Source organism: Tamandua tetradactyla, chromosome 6 (assembly GCF_023851605.1).
Source record: "Tamandua tetradactyla isolate mTamTet1 chromosome 6, mTamTet1.pri, whole genome shotgun sequence".
NCBI lineage: Eukaryota > Metazoa > Chordata > Mammalia > Pilosa > Myrmecophagidae > Tamandua > Tamandua tetradactyla.
Genome location: NC_135332.1, coordinates 139,756,162 through 139,772,598, shown reverse-complemented (window position 1 = coordinate 139,772,598; position 16,437 = coordinate 139,756,162).

The following is a 16,437-nucleotide window of genomic DNA, read 5'->3' as shown; positions in this document are numbered from 1 at the left end:
TATCATCTAATGAGCATGGTCCCAGAGTACTGCATAGAAAACCAACAAGAGTTCTGTGGGATCTGAACAAATGTAACCACTGCCAGTCTGGACTCAAGGAACAGAAAAGGGACAAATTGAAGGAAAAAGAGCTTCAGAGGTTGAATTAAGGAAGCTAAGGGTTGAAGCCAAGAAACCTTGGGCCAGGAGATTGGACCTACCCAAGCACCTGGAGGGGGTGAGTTTGCCCCAGATACAGAGATTGGGCCTTCCTCCTTGCTGTTCAGGAATAGTTTTGCCGCTTTAGGCCTTGAAGACAGTGGAGCACATTCCTTGGTGTTGAGGAAAGCCTGGCTACCACCACCTTGTTCTGGAGGGGTTGAGCATGTGCTCTGGTGTTGGCAGAGAGCCTAGTGGTTGCCCTGATGCTTGGAGAGGGTGGAGCTGAGAAAAAGGTGGTCTCCGCAGTGGCTCCTAATGTTGTATTTAGACAGAGCCAGGCCACTGCATAAGCCCTTGGAAATAGTGGGATTGCCACTTTCTAAATTTCCAAGGGTAAATGACTCTCCAATTTTGAAATCTAATGTAATTTTCCCTGCAAGTTTCCATAACTGTTTGTGTCTGGTGATCCCTGTGTTCCTTCTAATTTCTCCCTAGGGAGATGGAAACATGTATTCTATGACTGTCTCTTCTTGCATATTGGCAGCAGGTAACCTGTACTGAGTTTCACAGGTCCAGAGCCAGAAAAGAATTTGTTCCTTAGAACAGACCATGCCTGTAACTGACTTAGATGAGATTTTCTATTGTTTGTTACTTTGTATTATTATTGAAATGGTTTAAGACTTTTGTGAAATTGTGATGGAGTGAATATATTTTATATATGGCTAAAATATGTCTTTTTTTTGGGCTCCAGAGGGTGGAATGTATTGGTTTGAATATATTATGTACCCCGGAAAAGCCATGTTTTAGTCCTGATTCAATCTTGTGGATGCAGCTGTTTCTTTCAATCCTAACTCAAAACTGAGGTTGGAATTTTTTTTATTAGATTATCTCCACAGAGGTGTGACATGCCCAGTGTAGATGTGACATTTGATTAGATGGAGATGTTACTCCACCTAGGTGGATCTTGATTAGTTTACTGGAATCCTTTAAAGAGGAAACATTTTGGAGAGAGTCAGAAACAACAGAAAACTCAGAGCTGACAGAGAGAGCCAACAGAAACTTCAGAGCAGAGCTGACACGGATGCCAACAGTTGGAGAACAGAGACATGGATGTTTGGAGGTGCTTGGAACCCAGCAGACAACACCATGAGATGTTAAGCAAACCAGAACCTGGAGAGAGCCAAAGGAGGCCAAGAGATGAAAGCTAGCCCCAGAGAAGCAAAGTAAGGTACCCCCACAGGAACAGAGACTGTAAGCGATGGAGCCCAGGAGCAAGAGACTAGCAGATATCAGCCATATGACTACCCAGCTGATAGGTGTTCCCAACCCATTGGCCTTCCTTGAATTAAGGTATCTTTCCATGGATGCCTTGGTTTGAATATTTCTATAGGCTTAGAATTGTAAACTTGTAGCTTATTAAATTCCCTTTATTAAAAGTCATTTCATTTCTGATATATTGCATTTTGGCAGCTTCCACACTAATACATATGTGTTGGGGCCCAGGTCAGGTTTTTCATGAAGTAGGCCTCTGACTGTTGGCAATACCACATCAGAGTAACCTTGGAGGCATTGCCTTTTGGTCTCCTGTGTAATGAGGTCTGGCCTGGGCTGTGCCTTATCTAATCTGGCCTTACTGGGGGAAAGTTCTGCCTCTGCAGTTTCAAGCAGTCTAATTAATGTTCACTCTGTTCTCAAGAAAGTTCTATATCCCTATCCATTATGTCATGTACATTCTCATGTGCATGCCTTTCTGATGTTCTATTGTTAAACAGTATAAAATAAACTTGCGCTGGCTTCTCAGAGTCAGTTGCCATCAATCAGGCAATGAACCACCTAGCCCCCACTTTCTCTTAAACTATGTGTTGTGTTTTTTCATAAATCTCCCACTGCCCCATCTGGCCCTATTTGAAATGTTGCTCAAGCTGGATTCAGCACATATGTCATGTCTAATTTTTTTTCTCTTTTTGCCTTTACTGATAGTTTTCATTTCTACATTCTTCTCCAGACTTATCTCTCCTGTCTTTTCCTATCTGCCTGTAGTACTCCCTTTAGTATTTCTTGTAGATCCAGTCTCTTAGTCACAAATTCTGACAGCAACTGTCTGAAAATGTTTAATCTCCCACCTCAGTTTTGAAGGATAGTTTTTCTGGGAATAGAATTCCTAGTTGGCAGTTTTTGCCTTTCAGAATCTTAAATATATCATACCACTGCCTTCTCACCTCCATGGTTTCTGCTGAAAAATGCACACATAGTCTTATTGAGCTTCCCTTGTATGTGATAGATTGCATTTCCCTCGCTGCTTTCAAAATTCTCTCTTTTTCTTTGACATTTGAAAATCTGATTAGTAAATGTCTCAGAATAGGTCTATTTGGATGTATTCTGTTTAGGGTACACTGTACTTCTTGGATCTCTAATTTTATGTCTTTCATAAGAGATAGGAATTTTTCACTGATTATATCCTCTATTAGTCTTTCTGCTCTTTTCCCCTTCTCTTCTCCTTCTGGGACATCCATAACATGTATTCATATGCTTCATGTTTTCATTCAATTTCCTGAGACCTTTCTCATATTTTCCATTCTTTTCTCTATATTTTATTTTGTGTATTGGATTTCATATCCAGCGCTCTAGTCCTCTAATCCTTTCTTCTGCCTCTTTAAGTCTATTGTCGTAAGTGTCCATTGTTTTCTCCATCTCTTCTATTGTACCTTTCATTCTGTAATTTTTTTTTCTGACTTTTCAGTTCCTCTTTACATTCACCTAATGTCTTCTTTCTAGCCTCCCTCAGCTCATCGATTTGATTTTTGATGAGATTTTGCATATCTTTTCAAACATTCTGTATTTGTTGTTTCAATTCCTGTATTTCATTTGAAATATTGATTTATTCCTTTGACTGGTCCATATTTTCAATTTTCCTGGTATGACTTGTTATTTTTTGCTAGCATCTAGGCATTTGATTTCCTTAATTAGTGTATTCTGGTGGTTGTTTTGTCTCTTTCACCTGAGGTTTTCTTGTTGATTGCCTTTGTTCTGTATCTGTTCTTTAGCTTTCTGTTCAAATTATTCTAGACCTCTAGCCTAGGTTCTGTTTAACTGATATGAATTTTCTACTTCTTATTTTTATGTTTCTTGCCTTGTCTATATGAAGACTTTTTTTTTTTTGCATGGGCAGGCACCAGAAATCAAACTCCAGCATGGCAGACAGGAATTCTGCCTGCTGGCCACAGTTTGCACCCTTGGGAGCCTTTTTTTCAGGAGGGTCTCTTCATATATTTTCAGCTCCATCAGATTTTCCAAGACCAGACAGGCCCATGTCTCAGGAGGAAATTATAGGCAGTATCAAGTTTCTTTGAGGATGAGACCTAGCAGTTTGTCAGACTTTCCTATGAAACTTCTAGTCTCTGTTGTTTTCCTATCCTGCCCAGAATGTGTCTGCCTGCAACTCCCCACCAGCATAAAGTAATGCAGTACCTTTAATTTCATCAGTCTCTCCCTGCCAGAGGTGTGGGTGAGACTGAGTCTGAGGTAGTGGGTGGGCTTTAATTGCTTCTGTTTTTCAGCTCCAGGGGCCTGAATTTCCTGAAGAAGGTTCTCCACTTGAGCTGGGTCCCTTCCCCATTTTCTTGGGGAATATACACCCTTTAGAGAATTGCCCCTTCCACCTGTTTACTTTGTCTCTCAGACATGCCTCAATTCTAGCCTTGTCAGGGGCAGTGCTGGAACCTGAAAGTGATTTCAGTTCTATCTAATGAGGTGTTAAGAAGTTAAAAAAAAAAAAAAAAAAAGAAAGCCCTTTTAGAGTGGGAACCCTGCTCCTTGGCTTTGGAAATCAAAGTCTGGAGTTGCTATATGAGTCTGTGCATCCCCAAACTCTATGTACCCTCTTTTCGTGGGGTGCAGCCCTTTTCCAGTATTTTGTGCTATCCAACTCAAAAAACCTCTGATTTGTTTTCCATTAGCCCTGTTCCTTGTCTACCAGGGTGAAAACTCTTGGTTATTTTACTGCTTACTCCAGATTTATCTGTGCTCCAGGCCTGTTTTCAGCAGTCTGAATTTTTAAATTAATTCCTCAATTGGAATTTCATGGAGCTAGCTCCTTGCAATTAGTAAAGTCTGTTTCTTTTCCCCTTGGGGAACCAGCCTTCCATGCCTATTGGGGAGCGGTGCCAGCCTCTACAGCTTGGGAGACTTACAGTTCTGTGTGGGATCTCAGCCACTCCACCTGTTCCAGACTGATGTATGCTATGTATCCAGTCACTGATGTCCCCCCAGAAGTTGTTCTGTACAATTCCTGGCTATTTACTAGCTGCTCTGGAGGATGAACTAAATTCCACACCTCATTATGCTGCCATCTTTCCTTGTCTCCAAATGTATTAATCTTTTTTTCTTCAGTGTTTAATCTGTTATTAAGGTCATCTAATGTATTTTTCATGCAGACATTATATTTTTCATCTTTACATATTCCACTTGCATCTTTTTAATATCTTCTATTTCTTTTCTCACAATATACACATTTCCTTTATATACTTGAGCATATTTGTAATATTTATTATAGCTTATATTAAAGTCTTCCTCTCCATCATGTCTGTGTCTGTGTCTATTGATTGGATTTTTCTTGATCATGAGTCAAGAATCTTTTCTGTATGACTGTTAATTTTTATTGGATGCTGAACATTGTGATTTTAAAATGTTGCATGATGGATTTTGTCATATTCTTTTGAACAATTGAACTTTTTTTTTGGCATGTATTTAGTTTTTATCAGTTTGGTCCATTTGAGATGCTTTTAATCTTTGTTAATTCAGGTCCAGAGCAACCTTTATAATAGTGATAAATTAGTTCTACTACAAAGGTGAAATACTTTTTATTACAAGGTCTCTTGTGCTGATTTGAAAAGTTTTATGTATGTTAAAAAAGCCATGTTTTAATCATAATCAATTTTGTGGGGGCAACAGTTTCTTCTTATCCTTATTCAGTAGGTTTGGAAGCTTGATTAAGTTATCTCCATGGAGGTGTGACTCAATCAATTGTGGGTATTAAACTTGATTAGATGGAGACGTCTCTGTACGCATTCTAAGTGAGTCTGGATTAGTTTACTGGAAACCTATAAAAGAAGAAGTATTTTGAAGAAAGCTTCAGAACGACATAGTCACGGGAAGTAGAGTCCACTGGCCAGCACCCTTTGGAGATGAAGAAGGAAAAGGCCTCCCAAGGAGCTTCATGAAACAGGAAGCCAAGATAGAAAGCTAGCAGATGATGCCATGCTCACCACATGCCTTTCCAGATGAGAGAGAAACCCTGACCATGTTCACTATGTGCCTTTCCATTTGAGAGAGAAACCCTGGACTTGATTGGTGCTCTTGAATCAAAGTATCTTTCCCTGGATGCCTTAAATTGGACATTTCAATAGACTTGCTTTTTTCTGGACAGTTTCACAGCCTTAGAACTGAAACTAGTAACTTATGAAATTCCCCTTTTTAAAAGCCATTCCATTTCTGGTATATTGCATTCCAGCAGCTAGCAAACTAGAACATCTGTTTATACTGATTCATCTTTGTGAGCTCTAAGCATTGTTTGGCTTACTATTTTCCAGTGTTTCTTTCCCTGGCCTCAGAGAATTTCTACTAATACATGCACACATCACTATTTAACCAAAATTCAAAGGGGATCCCTCATTAGATTCAGAGCTCTCACGCTGTGTACCTTCCTCTTTTCTGGTGTTCTGCCCCATAAATTCTAGACATTTTACCCTCCTAAACTCTGTAATCTCAGTTTCTTCTATTTGGCAAGATTGCTAGGCTCTGTTTGGATTAATCCTCTCTGAATTGCATTGTGAAAACTGTCTCCAGTCAGTAATTGTAGGGCTCACCTGGTTTGCTTCCCTTTACTTAGGAGTTAGTGTTATACTGCTTGCTTACTATTTTCTGAAAACACTTATATCATATATTTTGTCTAGTTTTCTAGTAAGAGGGCAATTATCATAGGAATTCATTTTTTCAAGGGAAGAAATGGACATCCTCTCCTCTTTTAAAGATAAATTTTTGTTGCCTAATAATTTGAGAGAAATCTTGCTTTAATATATTATGATGCTTTCATGAAAAGATATATGCTTCCTTTTTGTGCATGTGTGCATATTTGTGTGTGTGTGTACATTTGGGAAAGAGAAACAGAGGATTTATGGTTTAGAATAGGTTTTGATTTGGCTTTTCCTGAATGCAGAACTTAATACTAGTACTTGAGTGCAGGTAATTTTTATTTAGAAAGTAACTCCATGAACAGATGTAGTGCAACTAAAGCAAGACAGGAGGAATTGCCAATGTAGAAAATGGAATTTAATTCTGCTGTGACTTCTAAGAAGCATACAGAACTTTGTAAAAAAAAAAAAAAAGGATGGGTGGCATTTCTCTGGAGGCACCAACTTTTCTGTATCCCACTCTATTTGCTCCTGTGCCAATCAAACTCTCTTGGCAGTGAAGAGAGTCCTGGGGTTAGAATGTGGAAAGAAATCAGACACATTCTTGAAGTGGGTGCTGATCTTTCAAGCTGAATTGAAAATGTTCACCAGAGCTATAGCTGAAATCCAAGGTGAGCCAAGAAGCTGTGGTGCAGGCACCAGAAGTATCTCCTACAGCATACATTTTCCATGGGATCAGAACACCATATGTCCTCAAGATTAGACCATGAAAGAAAATCTGGCTGGCTGTAACCAAGGCTTGGTCTTAACATGGCTTCCTGTTGAAATTTGCAACCTTGGTGATGAAGGAATCCTATGACAAAGCTATAAATTTAATAATTTACATATTTGCACCAGAGGAACGCAAATGAAAAAATATAGCAGAGAAAATGTCTGGTGTTGGGTGGAGCACTCATTTGATATAGAAGGCTATGACTCCCTTGGTGAATAGACTTCTTTTGGCTGGAATTCTGGAGCCTCTTTTCAACCATTTCCTATTCTGCCCCCCGTTTCCCTCACTTTTAGAGTTCATGTGTCTTTTTGCCCCCCAAAACAGCACTGTTAAATAGAGCTCCAGTGGAAAATAACCTGAAGCCCTCATATTTAGCAAATCCTAGCCAACCAGATGCTGACTTGCTGTCATTACTGAAGAATACTTTTTAAATGGCAATGCCTGTTAAAAAGCAACAGAACACTAACAGGAAAAATGATTTAACAGCGTGCTGTTGCCCAAATTCTTAATCTCCATTTTTCCATGTAAGAGAATACATTTTCCCTTGCATCTCCTGATTCTAGCATACAAAGTCACATTTTATAACAACTCCTGACCTCATCTCCTTATAACCCAACTCCTCTCCCACAGAATTCAAGCACTTATCATAAAGTCTTCTCTGGATAAAAATAACCAATCTTGAATTCTTAATCATGGAGTAACAAATCAGTGTCCTACTCATGATGAGATCACTGAGAGATGAGGGAATGATATCAAGGTCTTTTGGCATTGTAGTTGAAATCGTGCTCTGTCAGTGTCTATGCCAAGGAAGAAGACTTTATTTATTATTTTAAAAGTTTGTGAAATAAATTCAGTAGATTGAAATACTAGTGGTCTATGACAGGAAGGGGTAAAGAGTATGGCATGTATGAGATTTTCCTTTTTTCTTTTTTCTTTCTTTTGCTGGAGAGATGCAAATGTTCAAAAAATGATCATAGCGATGAATACACAACTGTGTGATGATATGGTGAGCCATTGATTGTAACCATGTCAAGAATGTTTGCATGTTTGTTAGTTGTTTATAATAAAAATAGTAAAAAAAAAAGAATTAAAAATCTCGTGAATGTTGATACTGTGGCCGGTTATCCTGATAGAGTTTGCTCCCATTTTAGAACTTCGGTTTTTTCAGCATGCTAGGGAATAGACCTCCAGTGATCAAAATGTCCTCCATCCCTCTCTGACCTACCTTAACTTCTGAGGAAATAGATGTAAATCCCCGTAGCACCTGCATGAATCTATATGTTTGGCAGAACAGGAGGAGATTACATGAAGACATTAACCAATTCACCCTGTATCAGGGAAGGAAGGGTCCCAGGGTGTGAATTGAATTACACCAGGATGTCACGCAGAGCAGTTCCAGTTATACATGTCTAAGCACAAATAACAGTCATATTTGAAGATTGAATCCAAAGGCTTGTCACAGAAGAGAATGTGAAGTCATCCAAGACCACAATTCAAGTGCTGAAAACCTAAGAATTTCGGAAACAGTATAGAGTGATGTGAGATAGCGTTTGGAATTATAGGTTTAGATCAACCATTCTAGAGGTCTGAGACTTCCTTAATGGATGGTGGTCCAGTTGGGGTTGATGGGTGGAATTGGATGAGGAAGGTCAGTTAGGTTACTTAGTTTAAATGAAACCTAGCTGGTTTGAGGAGGCCTGTCTCATATCCTGCCTTGTAGTGTTGATAGAGCATCTTCTCCAGACTCTAAGCACTTTAGGGATAATGTACGGTCATGTAATTTTCTGTAACCAATATACCAAACAGCACGATGTTTTGCTCACTGCATGTTTCCTAACTGGTGGAAAATCCTGCTAGCACATCAGCCATTTCATTCTGTCTGACATAAATAACACTAAGTGCTAGTTCATGTAAACTACATTTGACAAATCGGTGTTAAATGTTTTATGATTTATTATACCTGGAAATATTTACTAAACCCATTTTACTCTTTAAAAAGTAAATCGAGAACATATTTGCAGGAGTTGTGTGAATTTTAAATCACTTTCACCCACTTTAAATGGTCTCATTTAATTTAATGAGAATGGTCTCATTTCCATTAGGAAGTTCTCTTGTGTTTTACTACTTTAATGCCCTAAAGAGGGAGTCAAGTTTATATTCCAGCAAGGGGGTACTGCTCCCTGTGCCTACCCATGTTATATTGAAAATTCCATCCTGCATTGATTACTTGTCTCAATAAATATATTATGAAAGTTTTTGTGGTTACTGCTGCTTGTGAGTTATTAGAAAATATAATGAAAAAATAATATTTAATATTGTTATGTGATTGCTCCCTACATATTCTTTTCTATTTTAGAGAGTTGGCTGCAATGGTAATGCTCACCTCTAAGATCCCAATACACTGTGTATTGTAAAACTGAGACGCACATGAACTTTAAAGAGCCACCGAGCAGCCCAGGTTTGATGCTTTCCAGATGACTTGGTATAAGGCAAAGTTATCTCTCCAACTAAAGGCCATAGGTGCGGTGCTTAGGGTGGTCAGTGAGGACAGGCACACCCACTTCCCACAGTGCATACCTGTCAAGGTCTGACATTTATTGAACATTGAGAAGACATGAAACTTGAACTTGCAGAATGATGTTTATTGGACTACAGATTGGTGTGTGTGCATGTGTGTACGTGTAGGACAGAAGGTGTTCCTAAAAGAATAGATTAACTTCTTCTATAACCCTTAGAATAATCTTTTCCTAGGCCTTGAGAATTCACTTGAGAATTCTGAATATCTAAATTACTTTTGGAAATAATAATTATTTTTAGTTTGTGAATGAGTCAATGAAGTAAGAGATTAGTTGTTGTTCTGTGGACTTTTAAACCATTCTAAATTGGAAAAGGCAGTCCCCAGAGAGTAGTTACACAGAGATCAGGGGCAAAGAGGCCTTCCAGCAATCTGGGGTGGCTTTATACGGTGTCAGTTTGGGCAGGCTGAACTGCTTTTCCCAGAACTCCCTTTCCTGTAAGGGCCCTCAAGAGGCTGCAGGAGATTTGGAGGGTGGAAGTTGGAGCAGCTTTCCTTCTGTAGCTTATCGGGTCATTGATGAGCATCTGCTTCACCTTCCCCCTTGTTCCTCCTTCAGTAACTCCAACTCCTGGGCCAAGTGTATGTGTTTAGCTCTGTGATGAAGGGTTCCAACTTCTCATGCCACTAAAGTCAGGAGCAACAGAAACTGACACAAGTTTCAATCTGTCCTCGTGGGGCTGTAGCTTAAGCTTGTGGATTCTCCTCTAAATTATATCTAACTTTGCTTCCACCCAGCCTAGCCCTCTGGACTTCAAACTTTAGTTAAATCCCCATAATATTATATATAACAATATGCATGCATGTGTGCACACACACATACACACTTTCTCACACACACTCTCTCGCACACATACACACCCACTGCGGTTCTGGTTGAAAATTTTGAAGCAGTTTTATTGAGCTATATCTATACACTATACAATCCATTCAAGGTATACAATTAATGGCTCACAATATAATCATGGAATTGTACATTCATCATTACAATCAATTTTAGGACATTTCATTTTTCCAAAAAAGAAAAACCCCATACTCCTTTTACTCCTCTATTATTGGCATTTAGCATTGGTGTGGTACATTTGTTACAGTTGATGGCAGAACAGGAAAATATTACTGTTAACTCTACTCCACAGCCTGCACAAGGTATATTTCCCCCATATACTGCTCTGTTATTAACACGTTATAATAGTGTCATACATTTCTTATAATTCATGAAAGAACATTCTTTTATTTGTACTACTATTCACAGTCCATCATCCACAGCAAGGTTCATAGTCCTGTGTTTTATCATCTAGCTTTCCTTCTAGTGACATACATGACCCTTTCATTCATATTCAAATCCATAATTCAGCACTGGTAGTTACACTCACAATAATGTGCTACCATCACCCCTCTCCATTTACAAATATTTCCAATCAACCTAATTAAAAATTCTGCATCAGCTTCCCATTCTCTACCCTCATCCCATCTCCTGGTAACTTATATTCTAGAATCTAACTCTATGAGTTTGCTTTATTATAATTAGTTCATATTAGTGAGATCATACAGTATTTATCCTTTTGTTTGGGCTTATTTCACACTACTTAATGTCCTCAAGTTTCATCCATGTTGTTGCATGCATCAGGACTTCATTTGTTCTTACAGCTGAATAAAATTCCACCAAATATACATACTATATTTTGTTTATCCATTCATCAGTTGATGGACACTTGGGTTGTTTCCATCTTTCAGTGATTTTGAATAAAGCTGTTATAAATATTACAGTTCACATAGCTATTCGTGTCCCTGCTTTCAGTTCTTCTGAGTGTATACCTAGAAGTGAGTTTGCTGGATCACACGGCAATTCTATACTTAGCTTCCTGAGGAACACCCAAACTGTCTTCCACAGCAGCTGCACCAATTTACATTCACACTAGCAGTGAATTAGTGTTCCTATTTCTCTCTATCCTTTCCAACTCTTGTAATCTTCTCTTTTTTAAAATAGAAGTCATTCCAGTAGGTGTGAAATGATATCTCTTTTTTGGTTTTGATTTGGATTTCCCTAATACTTAGTGATGTTGAGCATTTTTTCATGTGCCTTTTAACCATTGGTATTTATTCTTTAGAGAAATGTCTATTCAAATCTTTTGCCCATTTTTAAATTGGGTTGTCTTTTTATTGTTCAGCTTTAGGATTTCTTTATATATTCTGGATATTAAACCCTTATCAGAGATGTGGTTTCCAAATATTTTCTCCCATTAAGTAGGCTTTTCACTTTTTTGAAAAAGTCACTTGAAACACAAAAGTCTTCAATTTTGAGGAGATCCCATTTATCTATTTTTTTTCATTGCTTGTGCTTTGGGTACAGGTCTAAGAAACTACCACCTATCACAAGATCATGAAGATGCTTCCCTATATTTGGTCCTAAGAGTTTTATGTCCTTGCTCTTATATTTAGGTCTTTGATCCATTTAGAATTAATTTTTGTGTAAGGTGTAAGATATGGTACCTCTTTCAATCTTTGATTATGGATATCCAGTTCTCCCCACACCATTTGCTGAAGAAACTGTTCTGTCCCAGTTGAGTAGACTTGGCAGCCTTATCAAAATCAATTGGCCATAGATGTGAAGGTCTATTTCTGAACTCTCGATTCAGTTCCACTGGTCGATATATCTATCTTTATGCCAGTGGCCAGAAAACATGTTGTTTTCATCATTGTAGCTTTGTAATATGCTTCTAAGTCAGGAAGTCTAAGTCCTTCCAACTTCATTCTTCTTTCTCAAGGTGTTTTTGGCTATTTGGGACCCTTACCCTTCCAAATAAATATACATTTCTGCCTGTCCACTAGCTATTTTTGGAGGAGGAGTGAGTCCTGTAGCTCCCTACTCTGACATCTTCCTTGGAAGACGTCCTCTGGTTGAATCTTGAAACCATCTGTATATGTCAGGCTGGTATGGAGACTTGGTGTAAAGACTTGGGTTTGTTGTTATTGTTTTGGTTGTGGTTAAAATACATTTATTTTGGGTACTCTGTATTGGTGAATGTGACCTAGTAATGGATCCCCAGTAGCTCTCTTGAGAGATTTCTTTATAAGATAAAAAATTGTGAAATCCAGGAAGGTTGATTTCCAAGGCTCCTTTATTAACCTCTCCTCCCTGTTTTCTCCTTAGTATCCCTCATTGACCAACCAACCTACTTTGCATCTACAGAAAGGAGATTATGTTCAAGAAAGTGGCTGTGGAAACAACATCTTTATTTATTCTATGATTTATACATCTGATTTTAGAGAAGAAAATCCGAAAGGAATTTTTCCAGTGGCCAGTCCTAAGAACTTGGTCTGTAATTTGAAAATCAAATTATGTTTAGTCCTGCAGATGGAAAGTTGGCTCAATTCTCTCATGATTTCTTTTTCACTTTGATCTGACGTTCGGCATGCAGGACGCAGTTGGATGCAGGATTCCAGACCCAACGAACTGGCCTTTCAACTCCTTTGTTGCTTCATCACTCAGAAGAGGGGGCATTTGGAACTTTGTTGATAGATTGGCTTATATATGCACAAACTCAGAGGGGTCCAAATTTCTCGTCCACATCAATTTTGGCTCAGTGATGCCGACAGCTTTGCCTGTGATTGCAAGGGCGATTATCTTCAGCCATAGGGAGCAGAGCTGGTCTTTCTCGTCAGCTCACATGGTTCTCTGCCATGACTGCCATGACAGTCATTCTGGAGGTTTCCAAATGACTCTAGGCCAACTATGAAGGCACATTGAGTTTGGCACCTCTTGAAAATCAATCCAATTTCTTAGAATTTAAACTAAGAGTTGTAGCAACTTACATTTACAAATTCAGGCTGATTCAGGCTCTATACCAAATGGCTTATAGGCATTTTCTCATTAGAGCAACTCTCTGAGGATGGTATTATCATCCTCACGATGCATCTGAGGACACTGATTTAACCCTAAGGGGTTAAATAACTTGTCTGAAAGTCACATCATTAATAGATTGAAGAGCTAAGATTTGAACCCAGAATGTTTGAACCCAAGGTCTATGTGCATGGTCACCATGCTACCATGGGAAATGGAAGTAAGCTCAGAGGGAAAGAGGGACATAACCTGCATTATTTATTTACAGTAATAGAATAGAAGTTTTCCCTGCTCCACTCTCCATCCTACCTTATTCTTCAGCCCCCAAATCTGAAACTTACCTCATGGTCAGATTTGGAGAAGAACTGGAAGCTTACCTTGGTCATGCTCTCACAGGTTTTAGAATCAAGGCAAAAAATAAAAATTGACACACCAGGTAAGCAGCTGCCACATGGGTGTGGCCTGTAGTCTCTGGCCTTCTCAGGATGGTCCAGTTTTCCGTTTGGATAACAGATTAGAGAAATGGTGGTGTTTCTCTGAAATGTTATGAAACAAATGGGGAAGTTGTATATACAAGTTTTCTTTCAGAATTTTAATGACTCCTAAATTAGAGTGAAGCAGGGTGGACAGATTCTACTCTTTTGGCAAGACAAGCAAACCAAAAAAATCTAGTCCACATGATTCTACTCGAATATGCTAAATGTCCTGCTACCCAGAGAGCTCCTTTTATGCCCCATGTGAAACTACCATGTGTTGTCCACTAAGTGGTACCCAACATTTTTATTTATCCAGCATTCTTTTGTTCTCATTAACATTCTCCTTTCCTTCTCATTGATAAAGAAATAAAATCAATATGATGACTTCTACTTGACTTTTAATTTGCAGCTTCCAGCATTGCCTCTGCCCTTCAGATCTGTAAGACCTAAAGTTATGTATTCTAAGTCAGGCTTCCAATTCTGAGTCACTTACCATTTTGTTAGGTACTTAGTGTGTCAGTTGTACCTCAGTTCCAACATTCTCTGGTAGTTCATTTTCTCTCAAGAGAATCCACGCATTTTTGCTTATATATTAAGTACCACTCTGTGCAAAGTGCTGGGAATGCTAAGCTAAATCCCACATGGGTCTTTTACCCAAGGAGATAAGAGTCTGGCACGTGAGTCCCATGGCTGTGAATGAGCCCCAGTAATACAATGAGACCCAAGCATGGAGCTCTCTGGGAGAAACCAGCATCTCTGTCTAGGGTAAAGGATTTTATGGAGGGCCTTATAAAAGAGGGAGGAGGTGATAGAACTGACTTTGAAGGATGCAAAGGAAAAGAAGCTTGAGTAGCCATGGGAGTTCAATGACTTTGAGTAGCATGAGTAGAATTAAATAGAGGGCACTCATGAAGGTGAGCCAGAACCACAAGGAAAAGTGTGCAGAAACCAGTCAGGAGGGGTCTTGGATGCCACACTAAATACTTTTCATGACGTGGGACATAGGAACCACTGGACGATGGGAAGCAGAAGAGAAACATGATCAGATTAGTATTTTAGTAGTTTAGGAAGTGCTTTCTGGCAGCAGTGTTGAGGATGCGTTGGGGAAGCCCAGAATGGAGACAGGGAGACCAGTTAGAAACCATTATAGTAGTTTTGACAAGAGTCGGTAGAAAAAAGGAGGAAGTGAGCAGACTAACAAATGGTGTTCAGAGAAGCAGGGATAGATCCAGGACTGAAGGCAGTCAAATAAGGAACTTCAAACCAAGGGAGAGAGTTTCATGAAGGAAAGCATGGCTGACAGTGTCCAGTGCTTCAGGCACATCTGAAAAGATGGACATGTGCTTTGGATTTGGCATTTGGTGGATTACTGGTGATCTTGGTGAAGTTAGTTTCAGTGAAATAGTGAGGGTGGAAGTCGGAATGGAGTGGTTTGAAGAGGGCATTGGAAATGAAGATGTTAGGAGTGAGCAAGGACTGTTATTTTGAGAGGCTTAGCTGCGATGAGGAGGATGACAGCTTTCTTCTTTTTTCATTCTTTCCAATTTTAAAAATTAAAAAAAAAAAGATGGGCATTGCTGTGAGAATGGAAGCAAATCAGCTTTCTGTTGTTTTACTAGTATTGGCTTCTTAAACCTCAGGACACTCTGCAGGAGGGTGAGCCAATTGGACTCAACAGTCATTAGAATAACTATTTTTTTTTTTGCCAGGGGCAATGGTCCTGATCCTCTTCTTACATTTTTTGAATCCCATCTGTACCCCACCCCCAATCGAACATTCTCTGTTTTTTATTTGGCTAATGCTTATGCCCTGAAATGTTCCCTCACTGCTGCTGACCCATCCTACTCCTTTAGACAGAGGAGGTCATCCTGGGTTGCAGGTCCCACCCATGCTTGTGAACGTGGTCAGGACCTAACCCTCTCCAGGTTAGCAACTTTCGAAATGAAGGTCAAGTGGAAGCATATCGTGGTAGGCTAAGACTGGAGGCTTTGTGGATGAGCTGCCTGGGTTCAAATACTGGCTTTGCCACCTGCTACTTGTGTGACCATGAACACATTTCTTAACCTCTCCTTGCCTCAGTTTCCTCACTTGCTCTATAGGGAAAAAAAAAAAAGCCCAGAACCATCTCATAGCCTTTCTTTAAGGATTAAATGTGTTAATATATGCAAGGTGCTTAGAACAGTGTTTGGCACACAGTAAACACTCAGTGCTTCCTTGCTCTTATAAGGACAATCTCCAGTCAGTTCTAGCTAGGGTTTCTACCTTTTTGCTGCCCTCTGGTGGTTTGTCAACATACTGGAGGACTTAGAATGCCGAGTTGACCCTTTGTGTGCTGGATATAATATAGAGCTAATAATAATAATCATAATATAATGGAAGTGCTTGTTATTTTATTTACTCTTCCCAGTAACTCTACTAAAGTAGGTAGTTATCACTGTCCCATTGTACAAAAGATAATTATTGACACTGAGTAAAATAACTTGCCCAAGGTCTATATGTGTATTGAATTAAATATCAAATGCATTAAAGTTAGCCTTATTTGGAGCCAGGAATTCAATTTTAAAGAAATAAAACGTTTAGTTGTTTAGTTTAGATTTCTTTCAGGGAATATTTTGGTCTGATTTTGTTCCAGTTCAATAGTTTCATAAAACTTATAGTTTTGGCTTCAAATCAGCTGCTTTAGTAGTTTTTTCCCCTCCCTCAGGAAAGTTGGTTCAGTTCAT